Source organism: Eschrichtius robustus, chromosome 17 (assembly GCF_028021215.1).
Source record: "Eschrichtius robustus isolate mEscRob2 chromosome 17, mEscRob2.pri, whole genome shotgun sequence".
NCBI lineage: Eukaryota > Metazoa > Chordata > Mammalia > Artiodactyla > Eschrichtiidae > Eschrichtius > Eschrichtius robustus.
This window is the reverse complement of record NC_090840.1, coordinates 24,882,269-24,894,789: the sequence shown is the minus strand read 5'-3', so window position 1 is coordinate 24,894,789 and position 12,521 is coordinate 24,882,269.

Sequence of the window (12,521 nt, the reverse complement as noted above, 5' to 3'; positions counted from 1 at the left end):
ATGTGCTTTGTGTAATGCCCTGAAGGACAACAGGTTTAGATTTTTCTGAATCAAAAGAAAGCAAAATTCCAGAGCCTTACGTTTCTTTATAAAACCCTCCTATTCTCAGTCTTTAACTAAAAGACAACTCAGTCAATTCTCAATTTTGACTTTAGAATAAGACGTGCTTCTCTTAGCTGAAAGGCAATTGAATGGCAATCCAGGAGAATGGCAAAGATATGTTATTTTCACTATTTTAAAAAAATAAATTTTTATAAGAGAGATAGGAAAAGAGTATGTGGGTGGATTTGAAATGGGTTAGATCAGATTGAGAGGATGTCATTGATAAAACAAAAATAAATAAACAAAAGCAATGATCATTCTGTGGAGTAATCATATTTTCATGTCTTTCTTTTTAAATATTATGTTCAGGAAGAATGATTGAGATGATTTATGGAGGATAAAGAGAGTGATGGATCCCATTTTGGAAAATACTTTTATTTTTGAGTATGTTCCTTAAAAATTTTAATGCAGCAGTTTCACTATTAGAACACAAAACTGAAGTCTCCCAGTTGGGGCAACCCAACATTGCAGCATTAGAGACTAATAGAAATCACTGTTCTTCTTGACGCTGCATGTAGAATTCCATGCTAAGGAGAAAAGAGTCGAGTGGGGAATATGAGGACTAAGTGCTTTTTAATTTTTTTAATTTCTATTATTTTTATTGAAGTATAGTTGATTTACAATATTGCATTAGTTTCAGGTGCACAACATAGTGACTCAGTATTTTTGCAGATTATACTCCTTTACAGATTATTACAATATACTGGGTATAATTCCCTGTACTGTATAGTAAATCTTGTTGCTTATCTATTTTATGTATAGTATTGAATAGTTTGTATCTATTAATCCCATACCTCTAATCTGTCCCTTTCTTCTTTGGTAACCATACATTTGTTTTCTCTGTCTGTGAGTCTGTTTCTGTTTTGTATATACATTCATTTGTATTATTTTTTAGATTCCACATATAAGTAACATCATATAGTATGTCTTTCTTTGTCTGACTTATTTTACTAAGCATAATATTCTCTAAGTCCACCCATGTTGCTGTAAATGGCAGAACAGTAAGTTCCATATATACGAACCTTCAAGTCGCGAACTTTCAAAGATGCAAATGTGCGTTCCATCAACATCAGGCATGAGTGAAATTGCAGCTTGCCCTCCGTCTCCTATTGCTGACAATCCTTCAGCTCTACCATCTCCCATCTCCTCTCCCTCCTCCAGTCAGTAACTCTTCTTGCCTGTTCACTCGATGCCAGCCCCTGTATGCCAACTGTTGTACTGTACTACTGTACTTTTCAAGGTACTGTATTGTAAGATTAAAAATGTTTTCTTTATTTTTTGTGTTTGTTCTTTTATGTATTATTTGTGCGAAAAGTACTATAAACCTATTACAGTGCAGTACTATATAGCCGATTGTGTTAGTTGGGTACCTAGGCTAACTTTGTTAAACTTACGAACAAATAGGACTTATGAATGTGCTCTCAGAACAGAACTCGTTTGTATATAGGGGATTTACTGTATTTCATTCTTTTTTATGGCTGAGAAATATTCCAGTGTGTGTTTGTGTGTGTGTGTGTCAGACATCTTCTTAAGTCAGTCATCTGTTGATGAGCACTTGGGTTGCTTCCAAGTCTTGGCTATCGTAAATAGTGCTGTTATAAACATTGGGGTGCATATATCTTTTTCAGTTAGTATTTTTGTTTTTTCTGGATATATATCCAGGTGTGGAATTGCTGGATCATATGGTAGTTCTATTTTTAGTTTTTTGAGAAACCTCTGTACTGTTTACCATAGTGGCTGTACTAATTTACATTCCCACCAACAGTGTACAAGGGTTCCCTTTTCACCACATCCTCTCCAAAATTTGTTATTTGTAGGCTTTTTGATGATAGCCATTCTGACTGGTGTGTGGTATTAACTCATTGTGGTTTTGATTTGCATTTCCCTATTCAAGTCGAATAAGTGCTTTTTTAAATTGGCAGAATTTTAATTCTTTTTTCTTCTGAACAAACAGTATGTTATATGATTGATTGTTCATCCAAGATTTCTCCCAGAAACAAAGTGGTTTTGTTAATTTTCTTAGAGTTAGTAACTGGGTGATATACAGACAAACATGATTGCCTCTCAACTGTAGCAAAAAAATAATCTCCAGGTATAATGAAATAGTCCATCTTATTGCAATAAAAAACAAGAAAACCAGGGCAGTGAGACTTGATGCTTTCTGTAGTTTATGTCCCTGAAGACCTCTGGAGGTAATATTCATTTCACCTTCCATTTCCGTAGTGCCTGATGGTTTGCAAAGTACTTTCACATATATTATTTCATTCAAGGAAAAGAAATGCGTATTCTATAAAGGCCATTCCTGAAAGAAAATAAAATGTCAAGTAAATGAAAACTATTCTTAGATGGAATAACCCAGGAAGCTGCTCTGTCAAAACAGTGAACCACTTCATGAGAAACAGAGGAGCCAAAAAATAAAATAAAATCATCATCACAAGTATAACTATGAAATATATGGGCCTTGCTAAATTTTTTTTCATTATGTTCATGATTTGAGGACTGTAATTTGTTCCAGATTTGTTGAAACTGGGAAGAAAATAATAAATAGACCTCCTAGATCTCAGGTGCCCTGTGGAATTTTAATGCTTTGCCACCTGCGGCAAAATGCATATATATTATTTGGTGGTAAAATGACTTTCCTTTGCCCCCCGATTCCATCCAAATTCCACTCCCTGACGTGATACCTGCCCCATCCTTACCTCTGTGTATCTTCTGCTCCAGCCAGGCCAGGATGCTCCCTTCGACAAAAATGTGCACATTCCTGCCACTAATTCTTTGTTCCCTGTACCATTCTTCACAGCTAAAACCATCTATCTTTCTCCAAGAATGTTCCCCAACTACTCTGAGATGCAATCTCCTTTCTTTGTCTTCCAGTAGTTCATATTTTTCATTCACTCATTCAACAACTATTTAAAGAGAATCAACTATGCACAAGGCATCAACTAGGCACTGGAAATGGAATAATGAAAAAGACAAACAAGATCTCTGCTCTCGGGCAGCTGACATCCTCTAGGGGAAGAGCAGACAATAAACACATACACAATAAAAGATTATTTTAGATGCTGTTAAGTGCTCTGAAGATCTATAAAGGGGTGATATGAGAAAGTGGCTGAAGGGAGGATTGATAGCTGAGATTGGGGGACCAGAGAGGGCTCCAGTGAGGAGATAACATCTAAGCTGAGACCTCAATGAAAAGAAGGAGCCAGCCCTTCAAAGTTGGGGTGCAAAGCATCCCAAGCAGAATGGACATCTGCTAAGGTCCCAAGGAGGGACCAAGCATGGAAGTTTCCAGGAAGAGAAAGAAGGGAGGTATGACCAGAAGGTAGTAAATGAAGGGAAGCTTGGTAGAGATGGAGCTGAGAGGTAGGCTAGTGTTAGGTCACATAGGGACTTAGTTTTTAAACTAAGTGCATCCAGAAGCCATGAGAGGGTTTTAGGCAGGAGACGACAAGATAGGATTTGTATTTTTTGAAAGCTTTCTCTGGCTACTGGGCAGAGAGTGGACCATGAGGGTACAAAATTCGAGTGAGTGTGACCAGTAAGGAGACTGTTGCAGGTCCAGGGGGTACAAGTGAGGTTAGGACTAAGGTTGTTTGTGAAGATGGAGAAAAGTTGACAGATTCGAAATATGTTTTGCAGGTTAAGTCATCAGGATTTATGGATAAATTAAATGCAGAAGGCAAGAGAAACTCAAATTCATATTCTACTGTGTCCTAATTAAGCTATTTAATGTGTTTGTACATGTCTTCCCAACAAGATTATAATTACTTTGCAACCAGAAATTACTTATATCCTACTTTTTGTGTCAACCACAGAAATGAGGATGGCTCTTTGCAAAAATGAGCACACAACAAAGACTTAAGTTGTATCCAATGAATATTTTTACCTCTGCTGTGGGATCGAAAATAATCCAATCCGACTGACCATTGCAAAGCAAAGTGTCTCCCCTCTATTTTTTTTTTTTTTTTTGCATGCTGCTATCTGTGCCTTCACATCCTGCTACTTTTTTGGTGTCTGTAATTCTCTCTGTGATATCTTGGAACACACCCTCTGCTGATGAGATCTCTGCTTCTGTAAGGGTGCCCACTTCCTTGCTTACTGCACACTGCCCTGATGCAGCTCACTGCAGCCATTAACTCTGCACTCAATCTCTGCCAGGCCCTCTGCAGGTGATGGGGACCCAAAGATAAACAAGAGGAAACATGAGAAACCTTGCCATCTAGTCTTCACTAAGAACTAGGTGGGAGAATCCTGGACCACATGGATACACGTAAGAAAGAAAGGGAAGAATTATAAAACACAAATGCGCGTCTCTCTAAGGGCTGTATAAAAAGGAAGGTCCAATTGCTTCCCGTCCCTTATCTCTTAACCTTTGTAAACACTACATGATTCCGGTTCCAGGAAAGGGAATCTTTAATCTCTCCACAAGAGACAAAGAGGAAACAGTGAACATGTGTGCAGAAATGTCTTTGAGGTTGCTTAGGTAACTCCATCTTTCATCCCCCATCCTTTCCTGAAAAACAAATGTTCTTTCTTGTATTTGGGTTAATTTCTTCTCAATAAATATTTATCAAATTACGACTACTATGCACAAGACCCTGGAAGGGTCCTAGAAATATAGTCCTTGCCCTTGTCCTCTAGATCTTTGAAGAAAATGCATAAAACAAAGTAAAATGAAATCCATGGCAAATAGACATCTGCATATGATGTTTGAACACAAAGGAAAGGTAATGCATCCTGAATGGATGGTTCAAGAAAGATGCTTCAGAGGAGAAGGAGTCTGCGTGGATGTGGAAAGATGAGTAGTATTTTGAGCTGTTGAGAAGGAGAGTATGCAGGTGCAGGACCAGCTGGAGCAAATCTCAGAGGCATTACACTGCATTGGAGCCCTGTGGAATGGTGTAGAGTTGTCTTGCTGGAGAATAGGAACCAAGAGGAGGTAAACTAAAAGTTGACAATGTAAATGAATTACATGTCAGGGTTGCAGAATCCTTCAATGCATGTTGGACATTATTTTGTAGCCAACAGGGAGCTACCACAGACTTTTAGATAGGGGAACGCCATGAGCTGGTCCAGAATAAGGAAGTATTCTGGTGTGGTGGCCATAGGCATGCCCCTCTCAGATGCCCCTTTAAGAAAATCTCTTAGGCATAGAAAACAAATTTATACTTACCAAAGGGAAAGGGGGAGAGGGATAAACTGAGAGTATGGGGTTAACAGATGCACACTACCATATATTAAATAAATAAAAAGGATTTACTGTATAGCACAGGGAACTATATTTAATATCCTGTAATAAACTATAACGGAAAAGAATTGAAAAAATATATATATATGTAACTGAATCACTGCTGTACACCTGAAACTAACACAATATTGTAAATCAACTATACTTTGATTTAAAAAAAGAAAGAAAATGTAAATCTCCTGGGGAGCAGAGATGACTGACGGTCTCCGGTCTCCACCTGTCACTCTTTTGGGTTCATCCTAATGGTGAACACCCCAAAGCCGTCCATCCTGACCAACAGGGAAGCTCTTCACTGGGCAACTTTGTCTTAGCTATTTCCATCATTCTGGCTGAGACTGTCTCCACACTGTGCTGTGCTCTGTGGCTCTGGGTACCAATCCTTCCTCCTCTTTCTGCTTTCACAGGTGTCAGGTCTGCAGGGCAGTCTGAAGCTCCCCCCACCCCCATCTGCTCCTTCTCCCTCTCCTAGTTTTCTCCATAGACAATGCCCCAAATAAACTTCTTGCACACTTGCCGTCGGCTTCCCAGAGGACCAGACTGACACAGCTGGTAATGCAAGAAGGATGAGCAGCCCTGACCCATTTTAGGGGTGATAGCTAAAGGACCACAGACTGGTCAGTACTGACAGAACAGAAAGGGGAAGTATGAGGGAAGTGAAAGTAAAGGGAACGCTTTTTATGACAAAAAAAGAACACCTTTGCTTGATGATCTCCAGTAGCCTTGTGGGAGGGGGGTTTGTGCTTGCTACTTTGAAATCACTCAGTCATCAATGTAGTTTTCGTCTCTGGTGGGGATGGATAAATATTGGTGTTTTTGTCACTGCTGAGTCATTGCCTGTTTGTCCCCCCTTTATGTCCCCGTAGTTGTGCCCTTAGTGTGGGATTGACTCAGTAACTCAGATCAAAGGTAAGTAAGAAAATGTTTGCTATTGAAAGTTTTAATATTTATGCCCTTTTATTGATGTCAGTAACAACACATGGAATAGCATTTCATGTAATCAAATTTTCCTAATTAAAGAATACTACTACCACTTATTCATATGCTATGAGGAATAACCCTGAAGAGGGTTTATAGAGAATACAGTTAGACTTGCAATCTTTCTACTAGTATTTCACAAAAGAAATCATAGCTTTATAAAAGTGTTTAGTAAAAAAAAAAAGCAATAGTCTATTTAAGAAAATAATTCTCCACTCTTATCCCAAAATTCTTTTAATGTTTAACAAGAGAATAGTAATTATAATACAGAAGACCAGTTCAGTAATTTCCAAATATTCTCTTTAAGTTTTTATCAGGTTACTTTTAATATTTAACTTATGTAGAATTCATAGTGGACTTTCTATTCTTATTTTCTATGTTCCCATTTGTTTCTCTACTAAATATAAACATATCAACATTCAGAGTGAAAGAATATGAACTTAGAGAAAAACTAAATGGAGAACTAGTTCTCAACTGTGATTTGATGAGAACAAAAATTATTTTACATTTAAGAAAAACTATGTGGAACCATAAAAACTATGGAAAATCTGAGCTGACCATATGACCACCTAATTAAAGATGTTTCTAAATCCAAAATAACTTGATAGTAATTATACACTTGTGTGTAAATATGGAATTTTTTAACTAAAAAGGGATTGTTTGTTCATCCTTTATGATTCTTCTTAAACTGTCGCATGTAAACTGGTTTCATAACTGGTTTTCATCTCCACATCCTGTGAAGCGCTTTTGTTTATAATATTTTTTTGAAGTCAAGGAAAGCTTTGCAGATGAAAGAGATAGCACAATCTCTTGTGCTACTCCTACTTTCATATCATAAAATAAATAAATAAGGGGAGTTGTTCACTTGACCAGTAGCAGTCACTTTGAAATAATTTTCCACAAAGTCCAGAGTCTTGGAATTATTCAGGAAAGAACAGTCACTCCTAGCAACCTTTATAAACCACAGGGATAACTGAGTGGTTGATTGCCTTTGGCATATGAAGAAGTTCATGTTCCAGTAGAGTGACAAAAACCTTCACAATCTAACCCACAAGTATTATACTCCATTTATAGTTAATATAAAATATTGGCTATATTCCCTATGTTGTACAATATATTCTTGTAGCTTATTTATTTTATACATAGCAGTATAAAATAAATAAGAGTAGTAGTATCTCTTAATCCCACACCCCTATCTTCCCCTCCCCTCTTCCCTTTCCCATTGGTAACCACTAGTTTGTTTTCTATATATGTGAGTCTGCGTCTGCTTTGCTATATACATTTGTTGGTTTTATTTTTTAGATTCCACATATAAGTGATAACATACAGCATTTATCTCTGTCTTACATGTCAGTAAACATAATATTCTCTAGGTCCATCCACATTGCTGCAAATGGCAGAATTCCATTCCTTTTTATAGCTGGGTAATATTCCACAGAAACTCTTTCCCTCCAAAATTCTGCTCATCAAAATGACTCAGCTCAAATGAGAAACTTTCCCCAAACTCATCAGGCCCACCACGCTCCCTTAATTCTTTGCACTAGCCTCACGTTTACCAGCCAGGCCAAGGGATCCTTGAGGAAAGGACTCAATTCCTATTCTTCGAATTATCCCAATATCATTACACTATTCCCAATACCTAACCCAGCATAGGAAACACTGGGACAAATGTTTTATATTTGTTCAATCTTACATTTTCCAGACTACTTTAGGAGATAACTTTGGTCTCATCTTAGAATTTTTCATTAAGAGGGTTTCCTTTAGTTCTAACTGAAGTTACATTCTTCCTCCACCTGACAGTCCCAGATTAAGTTAAAAAATACCACAAGTGTCTTTTTGAAGGACAATTTATAACAACAATTAAAAATTTAAATGTATATAATTTTTGATCCAGCAGTTCCAATTCTATACAGTTATCCCAGAGACATATGGTACAACTGGCCTAAGACATCTTCACTTAGTTATGGATTAGAGCATTGCTTATAACAGCAAAAATTGAAAACAAGCTATATGGCCACGAATAAGTGACAGGTTAAATAAATTATGGCACATTCATTTAAAAAGAGAATACTGTGCCACTGTTTAAAAGAACCAGAAAATCTATATATGGTGACATGTAAGGATTGCCAACATATATCACTAAGGAAAATAATCCAGTTGTAGAAGAGTATATTTTTTTCCCTTTTCTGTAAAAAATACTTACATACATTGAAATAATCAAGATGAATAAACTTTAACTTATAAACTGTGGTTAGTTCTGAAGTTGGGACATTTACTATCTTAGTATTGAATGGATTTCTATAAACCATGCATATATAATATTTATAATCAGAAACACATTACTAAAGAAACAAATCTTCTCTGGTATTTGTCCCCAGTAATGGTTGGAAGCCAGGAGCGCCTGCAGGGGTACTGCCTCTATGCAGAAAAGAATAAGCAGGGTCAGTCTGAAATGCAGGATAGAGAAAGGCTGGAAATGGGCAGTAAGACTGGAAGTCTGGGGAAGAAGAATACATGATAAGAACTGTCCAAAAATGGAGCAAGTTGCATTGTAGGTAGTGAGCTCCCCACTCATCCAACTGTGCAAGCAAGAAAGACCTTGGAAGTTTCCTTTATACCTTCTCTCCCTTATTCCTCAATTCCTTTAACACAGACACTTCTCCCCATCTCTTCCAACACCCCTCTAGTCCAGATAATCAACCTCTCCTGCTTGAACTATTAGAATAACTTTCTAATTGGTATCCCTAAATCAAATACAGTAGGCAGAATTTTGGCTACAACCTTTGTTCCCGATGTCATGACTGTGAATAACATACTACATGGCAAAAGGGCCTCTGCAGATGTAATGGTTATTAATGAGCTTGGCTTTAAAATAGGGAGATTATCCTGGATTATCTAGGTAAACTCAATATCATCACATGAATCCTTCCAAGTGGAGCTGCTGGCCAGCCCAAGAAGAGGGGCAGCAGAAGGGGAAGTTGAAGAGACTGGACTTGACCTGGAGGAGTTACTGGCTCAGAGAGGAGGGACTGCACGGAGAGCAGGAGAGGGAAATGAATTCCAGCAACCTGTGAGCTCAGGATGAGAACCTCAGCCCCAGGTGATACCTTGATTCCTACCTGGTGAGATCCTGGACAGAGAACCCCTCTGAGCCTTGCCATGCCCGAGACCCTCTGACCTACAAAAACTGTGATATTGTTTTTTGTGTTTGTTTTTTGTTTTTTTTATTTATTATCGGCTGAGTTGGGTCTTCTTTGCTGCACGTGGGCTTTTCTCTAGTTGCAGTGAGCGGGGCCTACTCTTCGTTGCAGTGCACGTGCTTCTCATTGCGGTGTCTTGTCTTGTTGCGGAGCACAGGCTCTAGGCACTCAGGCTTCAGTAGTTGTGGCTCACTGGCTCAGTAGTTGTGGCTCACGGGCTCTAGAGCACAGGCTCAGTAGTTATGGTGCATGGGCCCAGTTGCTCAGTGGCATGTGGGATCTTCCTGGACCCCCTCATTGGCAGGCGGATTCTTAACCACTGCGCCACCAGGGAAGTCCCTGTGATATTGTTTTAAATGCCTAACTTGTGATAATTTCTTTCAGCTGCAATAGAAAAATAATACATCAACCCTGGCTGATCTGTGGTCTATTTTTCCAAACACAGTGAGAGTGATTTTTTTTCCCCCAAAGTAAAGATCTGGTTATGACACACTCGTTTACAACCCTCATTTGCTTTCTATTGCTCTTCAGAAACATTGTCAACCCTAACCCTAACCGTTAACACAGCCTTCAAGTCTTGTGTGGCTTCCAGCTACCACGAACCTCTCCAGCCTCATCTTCTTCTACCAGCCCCTAACTCTGAGGTTCAGCTACTCTGGCTTTCTTTCATTTACTCAGACTGCGATGCTCCTTTGCGTGCACGACCTTTACACAAGCTGTTCCCTCTGCCTAGAATGTTCTTCTCTCTTCTGTTCATCTTCTGGCCACTACCTTTTATCCTTTGGATTTAAGTCCACACACCTCCAGCTCAGAGAAGTCTCTCCTGACCTCTCTGACTAAATCAAACATAGAAATTGCAGGCTCCTGTGGAATTACATACCTATCTTTCCAAGCAATTGTCATGGTTACAATAGTTTGTGCGATTACGTGACAATTACCTGTCTCAAATACCATGCTGTAACCTCCGTAAGGAGAGGGAGTGTTTGTCTTTCCTCACCATTGTATCAACAGGTCTTAGTAGAGTGTCTGAAACATAATCAGGTCTCAAATGATGTTTCCTGGCTGAATAATTGAATCAATGAGTCACAATGAATCAATGAATTAGTGCTCTAGGATAGAATAGATGAGAAGATAAATACCAGCCACCAGTAGAAGGTTGAATCAAGTGACTGCATGTTATCCTACTGGTTCTAAGATTGCACGATGATGTTAAGTATTTTGTGGCCGTGCAAAGTGTAACTGCCTTTTAATTTTACCTCATCCAGGGAACCTTGGTTTTTCTAATGAAAATAGCTGCCAAAACATCACTTTATCACCCACACATGTCCTGACTCACCAAATAAATTTAATAAATACTTAATGGGGAATGACCAAGTGGAAGACACTGTATGTGTCCCAAGTAATATAACATGCCCTTGATTATTGATATATCCAACTTATGTATTGAACGTCACACTTTATAAAATATAATTTTGCAAATATCATCTCCTTTAATCCTCACAATAACTCTGTAAAGTGCTTGGTTTTGGGGGAGGGGTATGGGGTTTTTTTTAAGCTTTTTTTCAATTCAGCACAGATCAATCAGAGATTGACTGCTCAAGGGTTAACTGACATGTTCAATTTCAGTAAAACTTCAAATTACAGAACTCCATCACAGGTCTTCCTGCTCCATGGCCAGGTTTTAACAGCATAGATTTTCCAGGTAGGAACTAAAGCCTTGCATTTCCCTGTATATTTCTTTTCTCTCCATCCCTACTCCCTGGTGCCCAGCCTGAGTGCCTCAGAAGTTGTCTGGACAACCATCAACCATACCTGGTGCAATTTCTATTTACATCTGCCCCTGCACTTCCCAGCGATGAGAAGAGGAACCACGGTGGGCAACCAATAGTGTTTATCAAATTGATTGTCTGCTTTACCCTCACACTTCACACACACACACACACACACACACGGTAAGCAATTATTCAAATTTTAAGCTCCTCAGCAAATATAAATTTTTACACAAGAAGCGTTTTCTTTATTATTGATTATTTTGGAACTTTAGAACATGCTTCTTCTTAAATAGTTATAACTAGAGGGAAATTTCTGGTGTAATTTCTGAGGGATGTGTCTTTTTTCTATGAATTTACGTGATGATACCACAGATTAGTGTGGAGTGGGCCTTACCCAGAATGGAATGTGGTTAGCACATAGAGATGAGCTCAAAGGTAAACTTCTGCTTAATTGGATAGATATAATAGTCCAATGATTCTGCTGAATGCACTGGGACATCCAAAAGAAGTTCCAAAAACCAGTTTTAAGTAATTATTTCTGGAATGAGGGCATAGTTTCACCTTGTAATTAATTTTTAAAAGAAATTATTCTCATTTGGATTCTTCTGGTATGTTCTATTTTCAACAAGAAACTAAGAATGGAGTTAAGTCAAAGGGCACAAACATCTTCCTTATAATTTTATTTCTTTCTGATTGTTACATTAATGCATGCTTCTGTAAAAAATACAGAAAATGCATAAAACTGTCCAGAGGGAGAGAAAAATTTACTTATAATGATCATTATTCTATCCCGAGGCAAATATTAACATCTTGACACTTTCATCTCCACCATACTCCTGTTTATTTTTCTTAGTTTAGATGTAGTCCATTCTTTTCTACTTAACATTATGTATTTTTTCACCAGTAAAGCAATGCTTTTAATTAAAAGTATTAATACTACTTCTCTGAGTTACAATTCAAAAGTTTGCCCAACTGATGTAGCCACTGCTAAAAATTTGGTATTCACCTTCTTTACTTATTCCTTTGCTAAACTAACATGTACAGTATACATATAAATACCATTACTACCATTGTTGTTTTTCTTTTTACAAAAATGGAATTGTACACATAACTAGTTTTTTCTTAATACATCATTACATTTTCCCAATTCCTTCATATAAATCTATCTCATTCTATCAAATAACTGCATAATATTCCATAGAGTAGAAGTATAATAATTTATGA